Source organism: Lepisosteus platostomus, chromosome 2 (assembly GCF_059453375.1).
Source record: "Lepisosteus platostomus isolate fLepPlt1 chromosome 2, fLepPlt1.hap1, whole genome shotgun sequence".
In the NCBI taxonomy this organism is placed as follows: Eukaryota; Metazoa; Chordata; class Actinopteri; order Semionotiformes; family Lepisosteidae; genus Lepisosteus; species Lepisosteus platostomus.
Genome location: NC_142612.1, coordinates 79350987 through 79362999, shown reverse-complemented (window position 1 = coordinate 79362999; position 12013 = coordinate 79350987). Strand labels below are relative to the sequence as shown.

The window sequence follows — 12013 nt, the reverse complement described above, 5'->3', positions numbered from 1 at the left end:
AGCTCTTGGCATGTCCAAAAATGCCCTCTGAGAAGCACACACCTGGAAAATGAGCTGACCCGGGTGGGGACACATAATATTAATCAATATTAAAACTTCAACCCCCGATAGACTCCAATTAGCTGGGCTATTTGGGAAGAAAACAGAGAAGATAGAGAGGTTCTCTGCTTTTTGCACCCCTCACCCTTAGAAGCAGAAGAAATTCATCTTGCAGATTACGTATACATGCCATGTTTCACAAGAGACTATTACTCTCGTAATCCTGCCGAATGTGCAGTTTTATATTGAGCTTGCGAATGCAGCACGGACAGTAGGTGCCTGAAATCTGCGCTTCGTGCTGTAAGGGAGAACAGGTAGATTTTCGCGGAAACGTGTTCTTGGTTTGCAAAGACAGAGCTGCGACAAAGCTCAGCAGGGCCTCTCGGAAGCCTGTATCTGACCTCAGATGTGCAAGGACCCATGTTGTGAAATTGGGAGTGCCATGTTTCAGCGAGCCATGACGTTGAGATGCTATGGATCTGCTGCATGACAGCAAGCACAAAACACAGGAGATACAGTAGCTGTGCTTGGTGCTGTGGGCTTGCTTGTCTTGCAGGGTCTGACACAGGTGGTGACCTCCCTGGGCCCACTCCCTTATGGGTGTGGAGCGATCCTTTCTGTATAATCTGCAGCTCAGGTGTGTGTGTGTGTGAATGAGAAGGACGAGCACCTCAGTGGCAGAGATTCTCAGTGTATTTGGCTGCACAGTTGAAGTAATAGTGCAGTCTCAGCTGGGGCTGTTTAAAGGCTTTCGGAACAATCAGAACTTGACACCGGACAGCACTGCAGCGATACCAGAGGACATTTACGGACCCAAATCTTTCGTTAGGTTATGGCTGGTTGCTTTCCAAACTGAGACATCTTTATCCCAGTCCCCCGGTCTTACATTTCACTGTGTGTAAAGCAATCTTTTTGACAGCTTTATTTAATTAAAACATTCCATATAAAATCCATATTTACATTCCATATAAAAATTATGACAGCAGTACAGAGAAAAGTAAAATAATATAGTCTTCAAAATATGCCCTTATAACTTTTATAATGTCTTACGATAACTTCTCTAAATCCTCTAGATCCTCTCCACGTGAATGTTTTCATTGTGACAAGTTTATACGTGTGTGCTGCCCCCCCATAACTACAAAACTTCCTCACAGCCAGCTCAAGACATTGCTCATCAAGACCCAAGGCCATACTGGTTGTATTATGAAATTGTAGAAATCTGACTGGCCTGCGGTGAACCTGCTGTTGTACTGTATGTCACATCCCAGGAATAGCTGAAAGGCAGGATGACATCATTAGGAATAGCCACTTGGCCATAAGGGGAACTGTCACTCATAAAGCCCCATTCAAGGTAATAACACTGCTGGACTTGGACTATAAAACCCTCTGTAACACTGTAGCAATTCACCCTATGTGTGTCTCCTTCAGTGGTCTCCAGAAATGGCAATTTTCATCACAATTAAACACATCTCAAACCTTCACTGAACTGGGCTGTGACTCCTTGCATACCTTGAAAAGTGCAGTGAATGTAATTTTGTCAAATTACAAATTGCAAATGGCTTCTGTCAATCCACTCTCTTCTCAGTCAAGGACATAGCAGAGAAAGGTTCTTATTTACCTACAGCAGCCCCTGGACTATCACAAGCACAAAATCTGTCCAATTCCACCAACCCCCACCCCCCCCACTCTTCAAGAAGTACTCGTGACAGGAGGTGCCTTGAAATTAAAAGCCGTCTCTCTGGAACAAAGTGTGTTTGGGAGGGAATGACAGGATCTGGCTGAGCCTGCTCTGTCCTCGAAGGTCTGATCTGCTGCAGCACTGCTGGGGCTTAATGTGTTTCATACACCGGGCCCTCCACTGGAAGATATCTATTTGCGATGCATGAGTTCTGACTTAGCAATATAAATGCAAATCATAGTCTGATGGAGCAACAGAAAAGCAGGATGGTTTTTATTATGTCAGAAGAAATAGTTATATTGAGTTTGTGCTTCTAAACTTATCAGGATGTGTGGATGGGGGCAGCAATCGCAGGAACAAACTGAGAAAAACCTGCTTGTACCTGCAGCAGTGTCTGAATTAAATCATAACCATGTGGCTCTTTCAGCTTGAGGCATTTTCAGAGCTCCAGGTTCATGATGAACCCGAGAACATAATAAACACTATTGTTTGGAATTGATATCATAAGAGCATAAGAAATGTTACAAACAAGAAGCCCATCAAACTCGACTGCTAGTAGCTAATTGATTCAAGGATCTCATCCAGCTGTTTCTTGAAGGAAAACCAGGGCTCAACAACATGGCTGGGTATCTTGTTCCTTACTTTGTGCCAAGATGCCCCTCATGTCCATGACATCATTCTATGGTATAGCCCTCTGCAATGGAAACTCTCCCGTTCTCTCTTGTCTATCTGTTTCAGTCTCTGGCTGGGCTGTTCAGGTCTGTGAGAAGGTAGAAGGTTGCTCTGTTCCCAGTGCACAAGAATGAGACCTGCAGCCAGGTACAGAGCACCAAACTATTAATCAATGTGATCCAATCACACAGCTCCTAAATTCTGACTGGCTGGCAGAGCTAATGTGTTGATTGAGTTTGGTGTGCAGCTTAGTAACCTGTATTCCCTTTTAACACAATAGCAATTAAGAATTTATTCCGAAATATATATTAAATATCTTAAGAAGATTATGAGAACACCTGACACAGACATTCAAAGTAGTTACACCTCGACCCTCTTGTGCTTGCAGCCTTTGTCATGTTCCACTCGGGTTGTACTGTGTACTGCCAGTCAATGACAGAGTTTAATCTGCATTGGAATTGTCTGCAAATGAGAATAATTTCTGTCATTAAAATCTTTCTAAAAAGAAATGCTATTACATAATTCTTAGCGGACATACGTCTGGTTCATTAGAGATCTGCCTGATCCAGCAGGTGTTTTCAGGAGACAGGTTCATTTCCTGATCCCATTGTGTCCTGATTAATTTCATAGAAACCCATCTCGCCAGACTCCCCATGTGAAGCTCTGTACAGTATATGCAGCTGATAACATTATCACACACCAGACTGAGCTGAAGAGCGAAGCTGCCGGTGCTTCTCATTGGCAATTATTTTTAGCAGCTGCGCTCACTGTTACGCAACTGTTTCTGTCTGCCCAGACACTCCAGGCTGAATCTGTATTAAAATCAAGTGTTTTTTTTTCCTTTTTGCTGCCTGTGTCTTATTGAATGGTCTCATGTCGCATGGCCAAAGCTGGGTTCTAGTTCTGGGCTTTCCAGTCACAGATACAGCAGGAGCAATAATGGGTGCCCTAGAGGAAGACCATGTGCACGAATCCCACACAGGCTCCCTCCACAGCCCCTCTTCTCCTGCCATTCAGACAGCACTGTCAAAAGCCCCACATCCTGCTGAAGACTGGAAGGTGTGATGAGCCATAGGTGACTCTTGAAATGTTTCGTTAAAATCGTCACTGTTGTGAGGTCTGGAACTAGCTGTGCTTCCAGGACAAGCACAGCGAATGCTAACAAACTACCAGAAATGCTTAAACCTCAGAGACAGCTACAGCTGAGGCCGCCGGGCTGTTGACCATTTATCTCAGTCTGCAGTTACTACGTCCCCTTGTTTTGGCAAGCCTCCATTCTAACCATACATTATTGTTGTTCTTGCTGAAAACTAAAGCTTTATTACTGACGGCAGGTCAGCAAGGACAGCAAACAGCTGTGGAGCACAGAGGCTCCAGTCCTATAACACTGCTAAGATGCCGCAGTTCAACACACTGTGACGGGCACAGAGACGGGGGAGGGAGGTGTCACTGAGCACAAAAATATTACATGCAGATTAATCAGGTGTGATCCTGCAAAGACAAGTGCCTCCCGATTCCCAAAACCACCTTGCTCATGCAGCTCCAGCCCTGGGGAACAGCCAGGCCCCAGAAAGCACACGTGGCCCAGCTCAGGCCCAGCACACGGGCAGCTCCCGGGCTGCCACTGTACTGGGGCGAGACAACAGGGTCGGAAATGAGGAGCGAGTGAGGTGAAGGTGATGGAAATCACTGGAAGCTCACACCACAGGCGGCTGACAGATTCACCCCCCAGCCGGAGGATAGGCAGGAGCTCTGGGATGCGGCACGAATGATGTGTTGATGAGAGACACACTGGAGGTGTGTTTACAGCCTTTGAAAACTGGGAATATCCAATTACTTTAATAATAATAATTCATAATTCCTTTCCATGGTATCCCCACCCACTCCAGTTCAGCTTTCGGGGTGCGGCTGCTGTAAAACGGTGTGAACGAGGGCCCGCAGACAATGTCCTCTGACACGCCCACCTGTCACAGGCCCTCGGGTTCTGACCAGCGCAGGCTCCACCACGCGTTCCGGGAGCTGGGGACCGACAGCAGGAGCCCCGCAGGTCCTGGGACAGGAGCCCATCCAACACCAACGACACTCAGGTGCTTCAGGGATCCCAGCCAAATCGGCAACATCCGCAGCTTCTGGACTGTAGGGACCTACGTGCGCTCTGAGCAAGCACCATCCCTGCTGGAGACATCCAGGAGCCCAAGAAACCACCTGTGTTTAGAACAGAGAAACTGGACATCTACAGAGCGTAAACTTACATGTGAAGTTATATTGAAACTTCCCAACAAGGGCATTGTATTTAGCAATGGATTTTCTCCAACGTGTGGAACATCGTGCTTTGGAAAGGGAATGAACTGCACATACAGTACATCTGGGAAACAACAGCGCAAAACAAAGCAAAACTCCTGCTCAAAACGCAACCTTCACTAAGGAAAGAGCTGAGCAGCTCAATCACCAGTGACACCACAGATTTCCTGATCCCCTCAGAAGTCCATCATGCTGCACTGCAGATTAGGAAACATCAACATCAGCAAGGACCCCCGAGGACGTGTTTTAGAAAACCTACGGTACATGACATTGCTTCGTGGAAAGAATAAATTAAACAACAGGTCAATCTCCTAACTGAAAAAATCAGAGGTCTTCTTTACTCAAGCAAAGGGGAGTTTTGAGGTGAAAATTATTTAATAGCTATCGGGTAAGAAATTATCTTTCCTTTTTCTTCCCCAGGACAGTATCTGCTGCCTGACAGAAGTCAGGGAGTTTGGACTGACTTTTAACTCTCCCTCTCCTCTCACTACCCCCACCTGTCCACTCTCTGTTGAAGCGGAGAGCCTCTGACGGGCTGAAAGGTCAAAGTTAAAGTGTTCAGCTGGAAGAGTTATAATAAGATCCCGGAGGAATTGTTCTTGGAGAGCAAAATGTCAGATTTTGAATGAGCAAAGTCGAGAATATGATAGACACGGCTATTACTTTCCACATGACACTGGGTATCATTCTCACATCACACTTTTCAGATTTTCTGCAATCCTACTGCTGTGACTTTCTCACACATTTATACACTGCAGTACAGGATGAGTCCTTTTCTTAAAAGAAAATTTTACCCAAAGTCCCACTTTACCATCTCTCTGTTCGTCTTTTAATTTATTTATTTTTATTTATTTTTGTATTAGAAATGTTCCAAATGATGTGCAGATCCTAGATTTCCTGTAAATGAATGTGCATTTTTTTAATCTGCACTCAGTCCTGCAGATGACGGTAGCACCAAGATGCTATTTTGCACTGGAAAGCGACAGTGTTTCTCAGGCATCCTAGAGAATCTGAGTGAAAACAAAAGAAACGTCCTTTACACACAGCTTGTGATCTATGTGGAAGAACAAAACTGATCCCAATATTGACAGATGCTGACAATATGTCTGATCAATTATAGGAAACAGTAAATGAGCTTTTGCCAGTTAGTCCTGAGAAATATCCACGTATAAAATATAATCATGTAGAAAACAAAGTTGAATTGAAAGACTAAATGAGAGTCTACTAATGCCAGCAGTGATGGTAGTAAACTGCCAGAAAGTGAAGAAAGAAAATGCTGAGCAGAGACTCTTTAAAGCAGCCTATAGCCAGAGACACATGCATACTTAATTTGGAACAAAGCAATTAACTGACTCATGTAGTCTATGAAACAGCGTCCTCATCAATGATAATCAAAGTGTATTAAACTTGATACAGTGTAGTGTGCCGCAGAAAAGATTTTACTGTAGGTAAATTGTCTGAGCTCAGATGGGACATCATATTCTTTATAACTCCAGAGATGTCAGTAATAAACAATAAAAGATTAATAAGAAATCTTGACTGAAATAAATGAAGAAGTAAAAAAACACTACTTCAGATGAAGGGTGTCAGTACTTTTGCTTGAGAATCCAAGCAACACATATTTTTAAAGCCCTTGAAAGAGAAACTGAAGAAACCGTTGAGGAGCAGCTACGCAGATGTGAGGGGCACTGGGTGTTCTCGGTCCCTTCCTGCCACCCGAGGCCTGGCCCAGAGTTTAATTCACATTTACAGGGCTCCGGCTCATTTAAACCCCTGGTGTATTAAAACGCTTCACGCGTGATAACGACCCTCGAGAGCTAGACGCGTTTGAGGATGTTCATTGAGCCCTCGGCTCCAGTGAGGTTTGGCCTGGCCTGCTTGTGGGTGATATCTACAGCACAGCTTCCAGCAGCGACGTTGGGAGTCACTGCATTTCAGACTCGCTGGGACAAAAGTTGCCAGACTGTGATCATCCCTCCCGATCTGCAGATTAGAGCTTCCGTTCATTGTCACACAGGGGTTAATATATGAGTCGATGTACATAAGTGAGTATGTTATTATGCACTGTGCCGATCAGCAGGCCTCAGCTGCTCTGTGTGCGACACCGGCGATCTGCAGGCCGGCGGGAGGGGAAAGCCGAGGGGAACCGTGTCCTCGAGTGGTTCCCACAGCCTGCCCGGAGACCAGGGTCCGAGTGGGCGTGTGCATCCGAGCCGCGCCCGGCAGTCGCCAGTGTGCCCTCGTGCCCCGGGCCTGTCGATCACCAGCAAGGGCTGTGGGTTAAGGTTCCGTGCCGCGTAGCCACGGCGACCACCAGCGTGTCCTGTCGGCTGGAACAGCAGGGGAACGCGATCCGCTTAAAAAGATATTGGTCACGATAATAAGAGAAATCAGGACTTGCTAGAACTGTGGCAGCCAGCTACAGACTGACGGTCACACCTGCACCCAGCTGACACTAGCAGATGTCTGGGATTGATCTCGCCGTCTTCAGGAGGTCTTCCACTTGGGCCCCATGACGCACCCTTCTTCTCGCTGTGGCCCAGGCCGATACCTCTTCGGCTCTTCCTCCATTTATTTTATTTTCCATTCCACACATTTTCACTAATTAACTTCATTAGTACTCTACACACTGCTATACACAAAGGTGATGTTCAGAAAATGTATGCGCATAGTTGTATGCTTGTGTGTGATATGTACAGCACAGTTGTTTTAATTATTTATGAAAAAGGACTTTCGAGTGGGTTACATAATATTCAAAAAGTATTGTAGCAACTGTACTAAAAATAGATTTGGTAGGTCGGCAGAAGAAAGATATTTTGGGCATCCTGCCACTGTCATTAAGGATTTTTGTTCTAGGAAGGTATGAATCCTTGAGCTCTATTTGTTGTAACCTTACTCAAAATCCAGTGCGTGAGTCACATACATTTTCTCTCACCTTCAAGGCTCATGTCAGTGAGTGTGATTGTTATAATAGCTGAAGTCACTTCTGTTGACTTGCATTTTGCTGCCAGCAGAACAGTTGCACCTGTTCCTTTGCCCTGTTCAGCAGAAAACTGCTTTCTAAAACAGTTCCGCTGTCTGCAAAGCTTGCTCTGTGTAAATTTATATTCTGCATAAATTACATTTTGAGTGCATTAATCACTTTTTCTTTTACTCCCCCCTGATTAAGAAGACTTTCAGTGCAATTGAGAGGAAACAAATTAAAGGATGGAAGGCTTTCACTCTTATGTAAGCGGATGTGCTGCACACTGGTCTTACAATAACAAGCGAGCGCCGATCTGCCACCCCACTGCAGGTTATTCAGAACACACATCCCTAGTTTTGTCGAGAGTTTTCACAAGTGACAAGTTTGCGTTTTGTCCCCTCGCATTGCTCAAGACTGGTACACATTCTGGTCCTGTGCTTCACAGCTGCTGAAAAGGTTTCTACTGTATTTTTCTTGCTATTCTCGTCTGTTGTGAGCCAGATGGAGACCCTTAAAAATAATTCCGTGAATTATGTGTGCTTCTTTTCTTGAAGAGTCTGAAAATCTGTTCCTTGGCAGGGGAGATCCTAGTTGGTATGTATTGCTTTACACCATCACCGAGTTCAACATATTTATTCTGGTGATGAAGTGTGTGAGCTCAGAGTTTACATTAGAGCTAATATGTCTGACTGGCATTTACCAGTTACTTCCATTAGATGCAAATCAATTGGAATGCACCCATGTACTAAACCATCTGTCACAGCAAGCACACATTTATTAACCTGTACTGATATTGCACAGAGAAAGAAACAAATTGTACTTAAGCAATAGAATCCAAAATGACAGAACAACCAAGGAGACAGACTCAGATTGGCAGTCTTCAACAATAATGAGCAAGCATTTTAAGCCAGAAATGACAATCAAGTACCTGATTTGCCAGTCTTGCCGATGAATAAAAAAATAAAGCCATCTCTTGTCAAATTAACATCATCGTCAACCTGCGCAAAGTGAAATGTCAAATCAGAGTTTTAAGCAAGTACTCATAATAATACAGTTTTTCCCAACAGCTAGGACACATTTCCTCAAGTGAGGCTTCACTTTCCCAAAACTCTAAACGCAAAACCAAAACCACACACTGATCTGTACAAACCTCAAACTTACATGACAAAATGAAACACTCTACTCAGAAACATATCTTCAATCTAAATCAAACTTTGTCTTCACATGGCACACAAAAGCCCTCAAATACACAAACACCACTAAATACCATTACACACCAGTGAGATCTATTCAGATTTACATTTTGAACTTTGCAATGTCATGCTACTGTAATCTACTGTAATCTACAACTTTCAAACCTTTCCTGAATGTACAGCACAGTAAACTGAAGTTGGACGAAAATGTAAATGTAGAAAATATACAATTTAAAAGCAAAGTACAGTACAAATATTTCCCAAGTATTCAACTAAGTAAAATAAGGAGAAACCTGTCTCTGGGCTGGGTCAGGCATCACAGGCAATGTTAGCCCCGGCCAGGCAGCGGGGAAGAACCCCCTGGTGGCCTTAATGTCCCCACAGGCCTCCTCCATTGCCAGGAGAAGGTTTTCCCACTCACATGGATTCCTGTCATAGACCTTCCAGCACCATGCCGAGAAAAGCTCCTCTACAGGGCTGAGGAATGGGGAACAGGGTGGAAGAAACAGATGAGAGAATCTAGGATTGTCAGTGAGCCAGTTGCACACCACACCCGTGCGGTGGAAACTGACGTTGTCCCCAATATCAACGTAGCATGACAGCCCTGGCTGCCCCGGCTCCCTCTGCCCTTGTGGAAATCCGTCATCCTGATGACCATGGAGGAAAGCCAGCAGATGTGCTGTGTTATAGGGGCCCAGGGTGGCTGGTGGCGGCACACAGTGTGACAGTGCCTCCAACCTGTGATCCACAACGGCCCAGTGGCCAATAACTTTCCTCCTTCTTCTCCTCCGTTTGGTGAGGTTAAATCCTGCCTCATCAATGAAGATGCACTCATGTGGGGTGTCTCTGGCATCAAGCTCACATATTCTCTACAGAAGATTATGTTTATGACGTAGAAATACAGTCAATCACTAAAAACATTGCTGTAGTGAAAGTAGGCCATCATACAGCCTGGGCTACATGCTGCTGAAATACATTTCCCAAAAATATTGGATGAAGACTTTCGTATTTGCATGTATTCCAAGCGCTGGTCTTTGACTTTTCCTGAATTTCCTTCAAAAGGAACACGGTAGGCTTGTTTTATTCATATTCTGTTGTGTCGAAGGATGAGGTCAATGGCTAAAATACTGATTTAGGCAGTTCTTTGAAATGTACCCTCATCTTCAATTATTCTGGTCTGAATGTCTCACAGACGAATGACATTGTTGGCAATGACCATGCTGACAACTGCAGTTTCTTGCTCTTCTGGTAACAGTTGTGGTCTGCCTCCAGAGCTTGTCATCTCTCAGCTCTTCTAAATGAAGAGCAGGTGGGGGGCTGCCTCTGGGGCTCAGGATGTGCACCTGTGGCTGGAAGGTTGCCAGTTGGAAGAGGTTGGCAGAGGAATCCTCCTCCATTGGGCCCCTGAGCAAGACCCTTAACCCCAGCTGCTCCAGGGGTGGCGTATGAATGACTGACCCTGCGCTCTGACCCCAAGCTTGTGTGTCTCATGGGGAGCAAGCTGGGGTCTGTGAAAAGGCAAATTCCCAATGCAAGAAATTGTATATGGCCAATAAAGAGATCTTATCTCATCTTATGAGTACATCGTGCAACCTGTGCTTTATGAAGAGATTGGTGTGTAGAGTTCTGCGCAAAAGGTTTAACAAATCTGAAACTGGTGTGAAAACAGATGAACAGTGTTTATAGTGTTGGGAAATTGGTCTTTCTTTTGGTAGCTGAAGTGATGGTTTGGGACGTTTTGCTCATAGAATGAGTTTTAGTGTGTAAGTGATTGAGAAAAACTTTAATAAGAAAAACCTATATAGTGCCTTTAAGAGTAGCGCCTCAAAGAGCTTTACTTAGGTGTAAAAACAGTTACAAGGACAACCAATTACAAAATAAGTATATAAGGAGCACAGGCAGCTGGGGGTACAGCAGAAGATACGTGCTCAGAAGGAATTGAAGCAGACAGTAACACTAGATAAAAGCCTTCCTGAAAAGGTTAAACTTTTTCTCCTAATCAAATTCTACCATGCCGCCCCCAGGTTTTGCTTGGAAATGTTTTCAAGTTGTCTCACGAACTGAACCGAGCTCCTCTCGTGTAGTTCCTGCGCTCTCCAGTGGAGCAGAGCCCCTGTGTCCCGGTGACCCAGAAGTGTGGCGCCTGATCGATGCTGAGAGATCACGAGGGACCACAAGCACTGAATGGGAAGAGGAAATCAAGGACGGCTGAAAGATGCCGTAACGGAACGAGGTACAATGCCCATTTCGAGTCAGCGATCTGCAGGAGCGTTTGAGCTATCATCAGGGAGAAGACAAGAATATTAAATGAATAAAATATGATGGCCTGGGAAACAGGCCAACTGCCGAAAATGAAGGAAAAGCATAATTTTGCTTTTAGAGTCAGAGCATTATTATGGACAGGCTTCCCAAAGCCAAATCTAGAGCAATTTGCTGCTTGTTTCTGTGGGTGTGTGTGAGAGTGTGTGCAGAGTGTGTGCGGTGTGTGTGTATATGTATGTGTGTTAATGTGTGTGAGTGTGTGTGTGAGACTGTATGTGCAGTGTTTGTGTGAGAGTGTGTGTGTGAATGTGCATGAGTGTGTGTGTGCAATGTGTGTGTGAGTTTGTGAATGTGTGTGTGTGTGAGATTGTATGTGAATATGTGTGTGCAGTGTGTGTGTGAGAGTGTGTGGACAGAGTGTGTGTGTGAGAGTGTGTGTGTGTGAGAGTGTGTGGACAGAGTGTGTGTGTGAGAGTGTGTGTGTGTGAGAGTGTGTGGACAGAGGGTGTGAGAGTGTGTGTGAGAGTGTGTGGACAGAGGGTGTGAGAGTGTGTACAGTGTGTGTGTGCAGTGTGTTTGAGTATGTGTGTGTGAGAGTGTGTACAGTGTGTGTGAGAGTGTGTACAGTGTGTGTGAGAGTGTGTACAGTGTGTGTGTGCAGTGTGTTTGAGTATGTGTGTGTGAGAGTGTGTACAGTGTGTGTGTGTGAGTATCCACTTTTCCTCTCTCTGTTCTTCAAGGTTATGAGGTTCATGTCCCCTCTGAGCTGAAAGGTTTGTTCTTGGTGACTCATCTATCATATTTCACTCTCAGATCAGTGCAGATTGAAATTTTCAGAAACCTCCTTTGCAGCTCTGCAGGTCTGAAATATTGCTGGAATATTACTGTATGATACACATGTAC

At 44.9% G+C, this 12013-nt stretch overlaps 1 pseudogene; it reads right to left on the bottom strand.

The window, feature by feature from the left end:
- Window positions 1-6773: 6773 nt before the first annotated feature.
- On the bottom strand, window positions 6774-10130 carry LOC148677379 (uncharacterized; annotated as a pseudogene).
- Between the last annotated feature and the right edge of the window lie 1883 nt (window positions 10131-12013).